Source organism: Lactuca sativa, chromosome 8 (genome assembly GCF_002870075.4).
Source record: "Lactuca sativa cultivar Salinas chromosome 8, Lsat_Salinas_v11, whole genome shotgun sequence".
Classification (NCBI taxonomy): Eukaryota; Viridiplantae; Streptophyta; class Magnoliopsida; order Asterales; family Asteraceae; genus Lactuca; species Lactuca sativa.
In genome coordinates, this window is record NC_056630.2 from 133,611,242 (window position 1) to 133,622,627 (window position 11,386).

An 11,386-nucleotide genomic window follows, 5' to 3' on the forward strand; every position below is an offset into this window, starting at 1 on the left:
AGGAAGTTATGATTTATCGAAGTTCCGGCTTAGGATATACAGCCTGTTTTACTCGATTTGAGATCGAGCGGTTGTTAGCCGAAGCAATCTAAACGAGGATCGAAGGTCTCGTTGTTGGTAGCAAAGCGATAGAAAGTTAGGCGAGAACGGACGTCAAACGAAGAAGTTATGAATTTATAACGAAAGTTTCTGTCCCGGCCTATTAAAAATAAATAATAAAAATAAAGTCAAAATTTGCCGACGAAGTCTAAACGAAAGTCGTAGAGCGTGGTCTCACCTTCGCGTGGATATAAAGAACGTCGAAAACGGAGTTCGTATGAAGAAGTTATGAATTTCCGAAGTTTATTAATCATTTTGTATTTATTTTTAATTCAAAATTCGGAAGCATTATCCGAAGGAGTCACCGATCTGATCCGAGGTACGCCCCGCGTACTCGAGTACGCCCCGCGTACTCCGAGGGATGTCGACACTCGCACTCGAGCACTTCGGATACGTAAGCAATGACGTTTTGGGCAGTACGCCCCGCGTAACGCAGTACGCCCCGCGTACTCCGAGGCTCCAGCCTCCTATAAATAGGATGCGAGGGTTCCGGGTATTTTTGCCAATTCCCTCTCGTTTTCGTGTCGAAGCTCTGTGCAAAAACCCCCGAAGTCCCGGTATCATACTCTAGCCCCGAGGCAAGTCCCGAGATCCTGAAGATCCCGAAAAGTGCGGTTCCCGAGTCGAAGCTCTGCCCGCGAGAAGTTCGATTTTCGAGAAGATCTTCCAGATCTGCTGTGGATTACTACTTCTATAAGCCGTAGTGCTGTCCGATCATCTTCTGATCAAGTGAGTGTATACTAACTTTCTTAAACACAATAATAATACGAGTTTGGTTCGAGTGTATTAATTATATTGTCGTTTATAAGTGTGAGTATGTAGTTATTTCTTCTAATACAATAATACGAAGTATTTTATATAAAAATACGTGCTATGTGTATATATTTGGTTGTGTTATGTGTGAATGAGTATTCACTCTCTTCTATCTTATAGATCTGCTTATTTCTTTATGAGATATGTGTTATGTGTGTGTGTGCCTCATCTGTTATGTGATATATGTGTTGATTAAAGCATGCTATACAGGTTTTCTTTAAACTATGTATACAAATGTATATTTTTATCTACTAATATGTTGGGTAGAACATGGGTAGACAGTTGGTGTGTAATAAACAGATGAGAGGCCTCGTTGTTGTTTGATTGAGTCATCTAGCGGAGTTTAGATGACGACCACTGGCTATTCTAGACAGTCTTGTGGAAACATTAGCAGGTTCGCCACCTGTAGGTGTTAATGAACTTGGGTGTTCATTCGCTGTACTCCATCCCCCTCATGGTTGCCTTATTTGACTTATATTGCTGAGGTACCCCCGAAGCATGTGTTGTCGCCCCGATGAAATATTCTTAGACTAGGTCCCTTATGTTAGTTGTTTTAGGGACATTAAAGTGAGAATAACGGGAATGGGTAATTGGGTTATTGTTGGTTGGTGAAAATTAAATATGGTATTTATTGTGGGTTGAAAACCCTATATGCTCACCAGGCTCCCAAGCCTGACCCACTCAGTTTTAAATTGTATTACAGGTAGTGGCGGAAGGGCATGAGATGGATGAACCATCAAGTTGTTTTGTTTACAAGTCTGCATATGTTTATATTTGTTATATGACTTGTAATGTATTCGTTTATGCTTATTGGTCTGTATCGGAACATGACACCCCGAGTTTTGATTATAATGAAAATACATTTCTTTTATGAAATGCTTCGGTAAACAATGTTTTATCATGTTTTGTTTTTGGGAACAAATTCCGCAACTCTTTCAAATCAAAAGGATTTACTCTGAAAATATTTAAAAGCATAAATGAAAATCGGTCTTTTCTGGCCGAGATTTTGGGGATGTCACATTCTTCCTGGCAGGCAGACTCGCCGAGTCCTGAATATGGACTCGCCGAGTCGACGACTAACACGTGCACAAAATCCCGTCTCTACTCGGCGAGTCGGGCTATAGACTCGTCGAGTCCCTCTTGAAAACTTCTAATTAAATACTATGGAATCATCATACCGGAGACGGGTCGTTACATAATCACTCATTTATTTTTGTCACAAAAACCTCCATCGTATCGGCGGAAATGATAAAGGAATACATATGTGTTTTCCAGCAAAACATCTTCGTTAAACTATACTAATCATTACATTAATATATACAAAAACATAGTTTTTTTTCGTTTTTTTTAATTTTTAAGGAGCTATTTTTATCAAAAATTGATTTTAAATATATTAAAATTCATAATTTTTTATTCTCTATAAATAGACATCCATATTGATATAGTTTTAAGATAAATAAAAAAAAAATTGTTTTTTATAGTTTCAGCTATCGTTATTCATAAGTGAATAAAAATGTATCAAATTTTTACTACATTACATTCGTTATTCATTTATGAATAAAAAAAATATGAGTAATTTTTTTTATAGTTTAATTATCAGTTATACTACTTATTCATATATGAATAACAAATTAACTATAACAAAAACTTGATAAATATTTTATTCATATATAAATATAAAATATGACGACAACTAATACATATTTTATTTATATATAAATATAATATATGACGAAAGATGATGTAAAAAATATATTTTAAGTAATAAAACTTTATTACGTGTTATATTCATATATGAACGATACTCAAACTATAAAAAAAAAAGTTAAACATATGTTTTATTCATAAATGAATAACGGATATACTGTAATAAAATTCTGATAGATTTTTATTAATTTATGAATAACGAGAGCTGAAACTCAAAAAAAAATTATTTTATCTTAAAACTATATCAATATTGATGTCTATTTATAGAGAATAAAAAAAATTATGAATTTTGATATATTTAAAATAATTTTTCGATAAAAATAGTTTTCTAAAAATTAAAAAAAACAAAAAAAAATGTTTTTGTGTATATTAAGGTATGATTATCATAGTTTAAGGAAACATGTTTGGTTGGAAAACACATGTATATCCGTTATCTATTTTCGTGGGTACGCTTAAGTGTTTTGTGTCAAAATAAATTAGTGGCTGAGAATGATTCCCTCATTCTCAACCTTTTTTTTTTCAAATGAACCCTCATCTCTCTCTCTCTCTCTCTCTCTCTCTTTATCTCTCTCTCTCTCTCTCTATATATATATATATATATATATATATATATATATATATATATAATACTATATTATAAAAGAAGCATTTGTCCCTTCATCACATTCATTTAAAATTTCCATGTATATTTTCTTTTACCACATTCATTTTAAACTCCCATGACCTTTCATTTTCTTTCTAATAATAATTATAAGTTAGTTAACAAGGTTACATAAATATCAAACCTAAAGTGCAATTATATATAAACTAAATTTCAATCTTAAAATAATCTCTTTATTTCTACTTATAAAGATATGTTTTTTAACTTTTAACATATTATACTTAATTTATTAGTTTTAATATATTGTTGGTTGTAAACCATTATCATTTTAAAGATACAATTTCGGAACAATTTGTATAAAATATTTAAATTATTAATTTGAATATAACATTACAAGTTAACTTAAATATAAATTTTAGTTTAACTTAAACAACCCAAATAATATTTTGTAAATAGTTAAAAGTGATTAATTGTAGTGTCTTTCTAATAATGATTATAAGTTGGTTAATAAGGTTAAATAGATATCAAATCTAAAGTGTAATCATAAATATACTAAATTTCAATTTTAAAATAATGTCTTATTTCTACTTATAAAGTTATGTTTTAACTTTTAACATGTTGTACTTAATTTTTTAGATTTAATATGTTGTTGTATGTAAACCATTCTTATTTTAAAGCTACAAATTTTAAACAGTTTGAAAAAAATACTTTTGTTAATTTAAATAAAACATTTCAATGTCAACTTAAATATAAATTTCAATTCCACTTAAAAAGCCAAAGAATATTTTGTAAATAGTTAAAAGTGATAAGTTGTAGTGATAAATGCAAAAACTAAATTGTAATCTCAATTTAACTAAAATATTTCCTAAATATATTTTTATAATCGTTAAAAGTTTTCAAATAAGTAGCTTAAAATAACTTATAATAAAAATAGTTAAAAATAACTCTATATAAATGATTATATTGTTACCTTAAAATCAAAAAACAATGTTTGATGTTTTAAATAATTATAATGATAGAAACAAAAACAATAAGCAAAAAAAAAAAATGAAAAAAATAATTAACAATAACAACAACTATAAATAACATTAAATCATATATCATATTTAATTTTATTCATATGTAACTCGCGGGTAGAATTCATTTAAACGATTGAGATTATGCAGTTATAATAGATGTATATATTGTCATATAATTCAAAATAATCAATATATTATATCAATTTAGTATATGAATTATTATATCAAATTTAACATTCGCCTAGTGTATGTGTGTATACACACACACACACACAAATGTCACAATATTATAACTCCTCATTGATATTATATTTCACATGTTATGCAAGTTTTAAATTTATCACTCTAATTTTATTAAATTAATAACATTAGATTAAAAAATAAATAAAATTAATACATATGATAAGGTGATATAACTTCACATATTTATTTAAATCAATGATTATAATTCTATATAACTAAATAAATATCTCTTAAACAATAATTTATTTAAAATAATTGATTAATAATTTTTAGTTTTTAATATGAAAGTTTGATTAATTTTGTAACCGTGTTTTTGTATTTGTAGAATGTTATTTTTATCGAAAATTTATTTTAAATATATTAAAATTCATAATTTTTTATTCTCTATAAATAGACATCCATATTGATATAGTTTTAAGATAAAATAAAAAAAAATATTTTTTATAGAGTTTCAGCTATCGTTATTCATAAGTGGAAAAAAAATGCATCGGATTTTTATTAAAGTAAATTCGTTATTTACTTATGAATAGAACGCATGCTTAACTTTTTTACAGTTTAGGTATTGTTTATATATGAATATAACACATTATAAAGTCTTCTTACATAATTTTTTTACGTAATCTTTCGTCACATGGTATATATTTATATGAATAAAACGTGTATTAATTGTTGTAATATGTTATATTCATATATTAATAAAACATTTATAAGATTATTGTTATAGTTCATTTATTATTCATATATAAATAAGTAGTATGTTAAAAAAAGATGAAGTGTTTTGAAATTTTGAACTACTTAGTCATATAGGAATAACAATTGAACTGTAACAAAATTAACATAAATATGTTCTTCGTATATAAATTTAACTTAGTAGGAAAGTCAATACAGACTTTATTCATATGTGAATATAATATATGACGAGAGTTGATGTAAGTTGTAAAGAATTTATTATATGTTATATTTATGTATGAACGATACTTAATTTGTTAAAAAATTAATCATATTTTTTATTTATAAGTGAATAACGAATGTGGTGTACTAAAAATCTGATGCATTTTTATTTACTTATGAATAATGATAGTTGAAAATATAAAAAATATATATTTTTTTTATTTTATCTTAAAAGTGTAGCAATATGGATGTCTATTTATAGAGAATAAAAAAATAATGAATTTTGGTATATTTAAAATCATTTTTCGATAAAAATAGCTTCTTAAAAATTAAAAAAAAAAAAAAAAAAAAAAAAAAAAACTATGTTCATATATATATATATATTAAGATAATGATTAGTATAGTTTAAGGAACATGTTATGTTGAATAACACATGTGTATTTCTTTTTCATTTCTGCTGGTACTGCAAAGACCTTTTTATTTTTATTTACTTGTAAATAATAATAGCTGAAAATATAAAATATATAACCTAAGAAAGATGTCTCGCCATTATTTTCTTTTTCTTCTCGGTTTGAAACCAAATATTAATTATCACAACGACAAAGTAGTTTGATAGTGAAGCGTACATGTTGACTTTAATACAAAAACCCAATAGATAAAAGCCCATTGTTTTCATAGCCGTAACGTACATAACAAGGCCTGAATACAAATGACAAGCTTGTAATTATTTGACCCTTTTAAAAGATGAACAGATATCCTTTACACGTCACCATACCACTATAATATGATTAATATCACAATCACTATCATTTATGTTGGTAATATGCGTATTTGGACCATGATATATTATATTGGCATGAAAATTTTTGCCCTACTTGTTTTGCAACTCGTATAGATTAGGTTACGAATTTGAACAACCAAAAAGACATTGTTTAACGACATCCTCAAGTTAATCAAATATGACAATAACAGTATGAGACGACCACAAGCCGGCCACCCATCCTTATAACATCATTCTTTTTTGAAAGAAAATAAAACCAAATACAATGAAAATGTCAAAATCATTGTGACAATACAACCATAGAAAAAGATTGGTCAATCTTAACCTACAGGATATATACAAAGTTGGCATATTACTATATTGGGCTTCTTGACCACAAAGTTATGGACAATACTATAAGGAAAAAAAAACTAATTAGTTAGTTATAGATTTTTTTTTGTTCAAAACATATCAAGTGGCAATAAGGAGCATTAGAATTCCACTGCCGCTATCAAGATCAACATCTCCTTAAGTGGAGGATCGTTTATAATTGAATATCTACTAAACTTAAACTTAATATGAGTTATATTAGAGTCACCTAGTTGTTTTATAGTTATTGTTTGAGTTCGATCTAACTGAGTAAGACTCAGTCCTAAATCTGACGGATTAAGATGTCTTTTAGAGAAACTAGGACCGAATCAAAGACTTCTAAGTATAATATCAAATAGTTCAAATCTGACATAATCAAACTTAACATTTTACGGACCTATATACAAAACATATAAAAAGCCTCTAATATTTTACATTGTCATCTCTTCAACCCAACAAGTTCACTCTGTGATAGAGTCTATAATTGGTGGCAAAATGATCGATATTAGGCTTGGTCGATTCCGTCAACTAAGGTCACTTTCAAAATTAATGCATTGACATTGTACTGCAAGTTACCGTGGTCCATTTGGAGATGTTTGAATGAAGTTGCTTTTCAAAGCTAAATGTCCTCACACTCATACTTTATAGATGATGTCAAAATGATTTACTATTTTTTTGTGGATTTCTAGTATATAAAAAAAAATGATTTATTGGTTTGTCCGTATGTCCAAGCCATGGCGGCTTCATTTTCTTAAAGTACTTTTGTGGATTTCTAATGATATGTTGATTTATGTTGTTTTTAGCTTCTTGTTAATTACTTCCACATAATTTTGATATTAAAAAGAATTGTAGTAATTATTATAATATATTTTGAATATTTTTTGTGGTATATAAATCTTGAAATCTTGTCATATCAATGTATAATGTTGTTAAAACTTTTATCAATTTATATTTAACATAAACTGCTAAGAATTTAAAAATTCTAGTTTTCATGGACTTGCATTCCAATCCAAACTAATTTTCTCATTCTTGACTTACAAAGATTGTAGTCTTTGTATCATTGTATCGTGTTTGTTATTTAAAGTCTTTTTCATTAAACAATTTTTGTTTCAAACCAATTTTTGTTTCAAACCGGAAAATAGGTATTTCCATTTGATTGTAGAATAGGTATTTCTAAGGTTTTAAAAATCTCGTTATTGCTTCGTTATGGCGTGTCATAGTTTCAAGGCTTGAATATGACGTCACGCTTTAAAAAACCATTTTCAGTCATATATGTATATAAAATTAAATTAAAATAGAATATATATATATATATATATATATATATATATATATATATATATATATATATATATATATATATATATATATATATATAGGAATGAGTTCTATGGAAAACAAATAACTAGGGCAACATCTACCGGAACTAATAATCAAATGACACGTGTCCATTTCTTTCTTCACAAGTAATGTATTGTGTAAGTGATGTGTTGTCATGTTTTCATTGATGCAAATATGTGTTGCCCTAATCATTCATTTTCCATATAACTCTTCCTTATATATATATATATATATATATATATATATATATATATATATATATATATATATATATATATATATATATATATATATATATATATATACACACACACACACACATACACGTTTAGGTTCTATTGAAAACAGAAAAACCCTAAAAATGCATAAAAAAAATACTTAGATATCATAATTTTTTTTTTGACTTTATATTCTTTAAAAACGCACAATTTTATATAAATCCACTGAAAATTTTGAAAAAAAATAAAAAAATAAAAAATAAAAAATATATAAATAAAAAATAAAAAATCAAATTTTCAATTTTTTTCAGCGAGTTTATAAAAAATCTGCGATTTTTAAAAGTATAAAGTCAAAAATAAAAAGATTTTTGATCTCTAAGTATTTTTTTTATGTATTTTTATGATTTTTAGGGGTTTTATAGGGTTTATATATATATATATATATATATATATATATATATATATATATATATATATATATATATAGAGAGAGAGAGAGAGAGAGAGTTAGGCTCATTTGATACCGTACTAATTTTGTGAGATCGTGAGACGCAAACTAGAAATAATTTTAAAATGCAGAATAAAAAGAAAATTCTAAAATTTGTTTTTTTAATTATTATTTTAGTCATTTTATTTACCTAAAAATGTATAAAAAATAAAATAAATTAAAAATAAATAAATAAAAATTCCCGTTTTTTTAAATATGTGGAATATTCTAACTGAATATTATATTGTATATATTCTAATGTGATTTGTAGAATGTTAAAATATTCTAATATTCTACTAGATACGTAAAATATTCTAATACTCTACTTAAATATTCTAATATTCTACTAGAATACGTAAAAAAACGGTAATTTTTTTTATTTTTTTTATTGCTTTTTGGAAAACATAAATGACGTAAATAATATTTAATAAAAAATTTCGTAAATTTTCAATTATTTTTCATTTTAAAAATGCTTTTTTATCTATAAAATTAATGGTTAGGATTGCGTCTCTCAGTCTCACAAAATTAGGCTGCCTCACATTATACTAACCCTATATATATATATATATATATATATATATATATATATATATATATATATATATATATATATATTTATAGGGAGTGGTTCAAATGAGAACCATAAAAGATTAAGAACCCTAAGAACCTCATTAGTTAGTAAATATTTACATGATATTCTTATTGAACATGTGAAAATCTTTTTTTTTTCTCTTTTTGATACAAAAATGGCAAAATTGTAATTTTTGCAGTATAATATTTTCATTCTTATATGTTCTCATATTTGAACATAAAACTTATATAAATTATAAGTTTATACAGTACATTGATAGTTTAATTCACAACTTAATACAAACCATTTTATAATAATTCACAAACTTAAAGAAATAAAAAATTCAAACTCTACTACCACCACCACACGCTGCCACCAACCACCTGTATGGTTGTACCAGCATCGCAATCATTATTTTCTTTTAAATCAGATCTGTAAACAAAATAATGCATTAATAACATATCTACTACATTCATAGTCTAATAAAACCATTTATTTCATTTTGAATTAAATACAAAATTATTATTAAAACTAATATATTCTTACATACTTATACATCATAAAAAATAAATATATTCAGAAAAAAATTAACAAAAAAATTTATACATAAACCATTCATATTTTAAAATTATGAATTTAATATATTAAGTTGTGAATAAAATTTACATTATTTCAAAAGCAAACAAAAAAATTATAAAATAATCACACTTAATGTCAATTCATTCACAGCTTAATATAATCAACTCATAATTTAATACACAAAATTCACAGCTTAATATAGTCAATTCATAGTCTAAGAAGAAAATACATAGTTTAATGCAGTCAATTCACAGTTTAAAACATAAAAATCATAGTTTAATACACGAAATTCAAAGTTTAATATACAAAAAGTATGCATCCACAACCATAATTTCAACTTAACACTCTTTATATAGTCAATTCAAAGTGTATACACAAAACATTATAAAAAAGGATTTGGGCAAATATGATATTTTGAAGGTTTATTAAGGGTAAATATGATATTGAGAAATTAAGCTAGGTAAATATGATATTTTGAAGTTTAAGAGGAGCATATATGAAATTCTCCCAATTTACAAATTAACAGAAAAAAAAAGAACTATATCATAGAGATCCACAACAACTACCAATATAAAAGCATATTATCAACTTACAACTTTTAATTCATAGTTAAATATAGAAAAATTACTGTTTAATACAAAAAAAAAGTATGTATTCAAAAGCATATTATCAACTTAAAAATTTAATACAATCAATTCACAGTTTAATAAAATTAATTCCTAGTTAAATATACAAAGCTCATAGCTTAATATATATATATATATATATATATATATATATATATATATACACACACACACACACATATATATATATATATATATATATATATACACACACACACACACACACATATATATATATATATATATATATATATATATATATATATATATATATATAACCGTGGGAACCAATGTTACAAAATTAATTAAATTTTCATAGTAAAAACTCAAAATTATTAATTAATTATTTTGAATAAATTATTAATTAAAAAATTATATATATATATATATATATATATATATATATATATATATATATATATATATATATATATATATATATATATATAGAGAGAGAGAGAGAGAGAGAGAGAGGTGGGTTCAATTGAGAAAATAAAAAAGGTTGAGAATGGGGGAATCATTCTGAACCACTCATTTTATCTAAGCATAAAATCACACGGTGGCAAACTTGTAAATATGATAACAACCTTCAATCTCAAATACGTATCTGTAGAGAATTAGATTACAATTCAAACTTAATCATCGTTCATCATCCAAATTTCTTCTCCAACTTTCAACAATCATCCAGATTTCTTTAATTAAACCGTCATCAACATCATCCAGTGTTAATCAATCATTGATCTTCGTCAATAATCAACACAATTCAACAGTTAACAACAAAAATTCGTTTTTGGTTCTTTTAATTCAACCTTCAATTGTGCTTGAATACGATCAGATCTTCAACATCTATGATTAATTATACTACCAGCGTTATTAGATCAACATCATCGATAATAAACAAAAATTCACTTTATATCATTCATTCAACATCGATTATCAAATAAAACTTCAAAATTGAGGTTAGAAAAAGATCAAATCATTTTTTTTTTGAAAAATTTCATATAATTCTCTATCAATCTACTCTTTTGTAAGATTTAAATAGTCAAAATATCATGTTTTTAA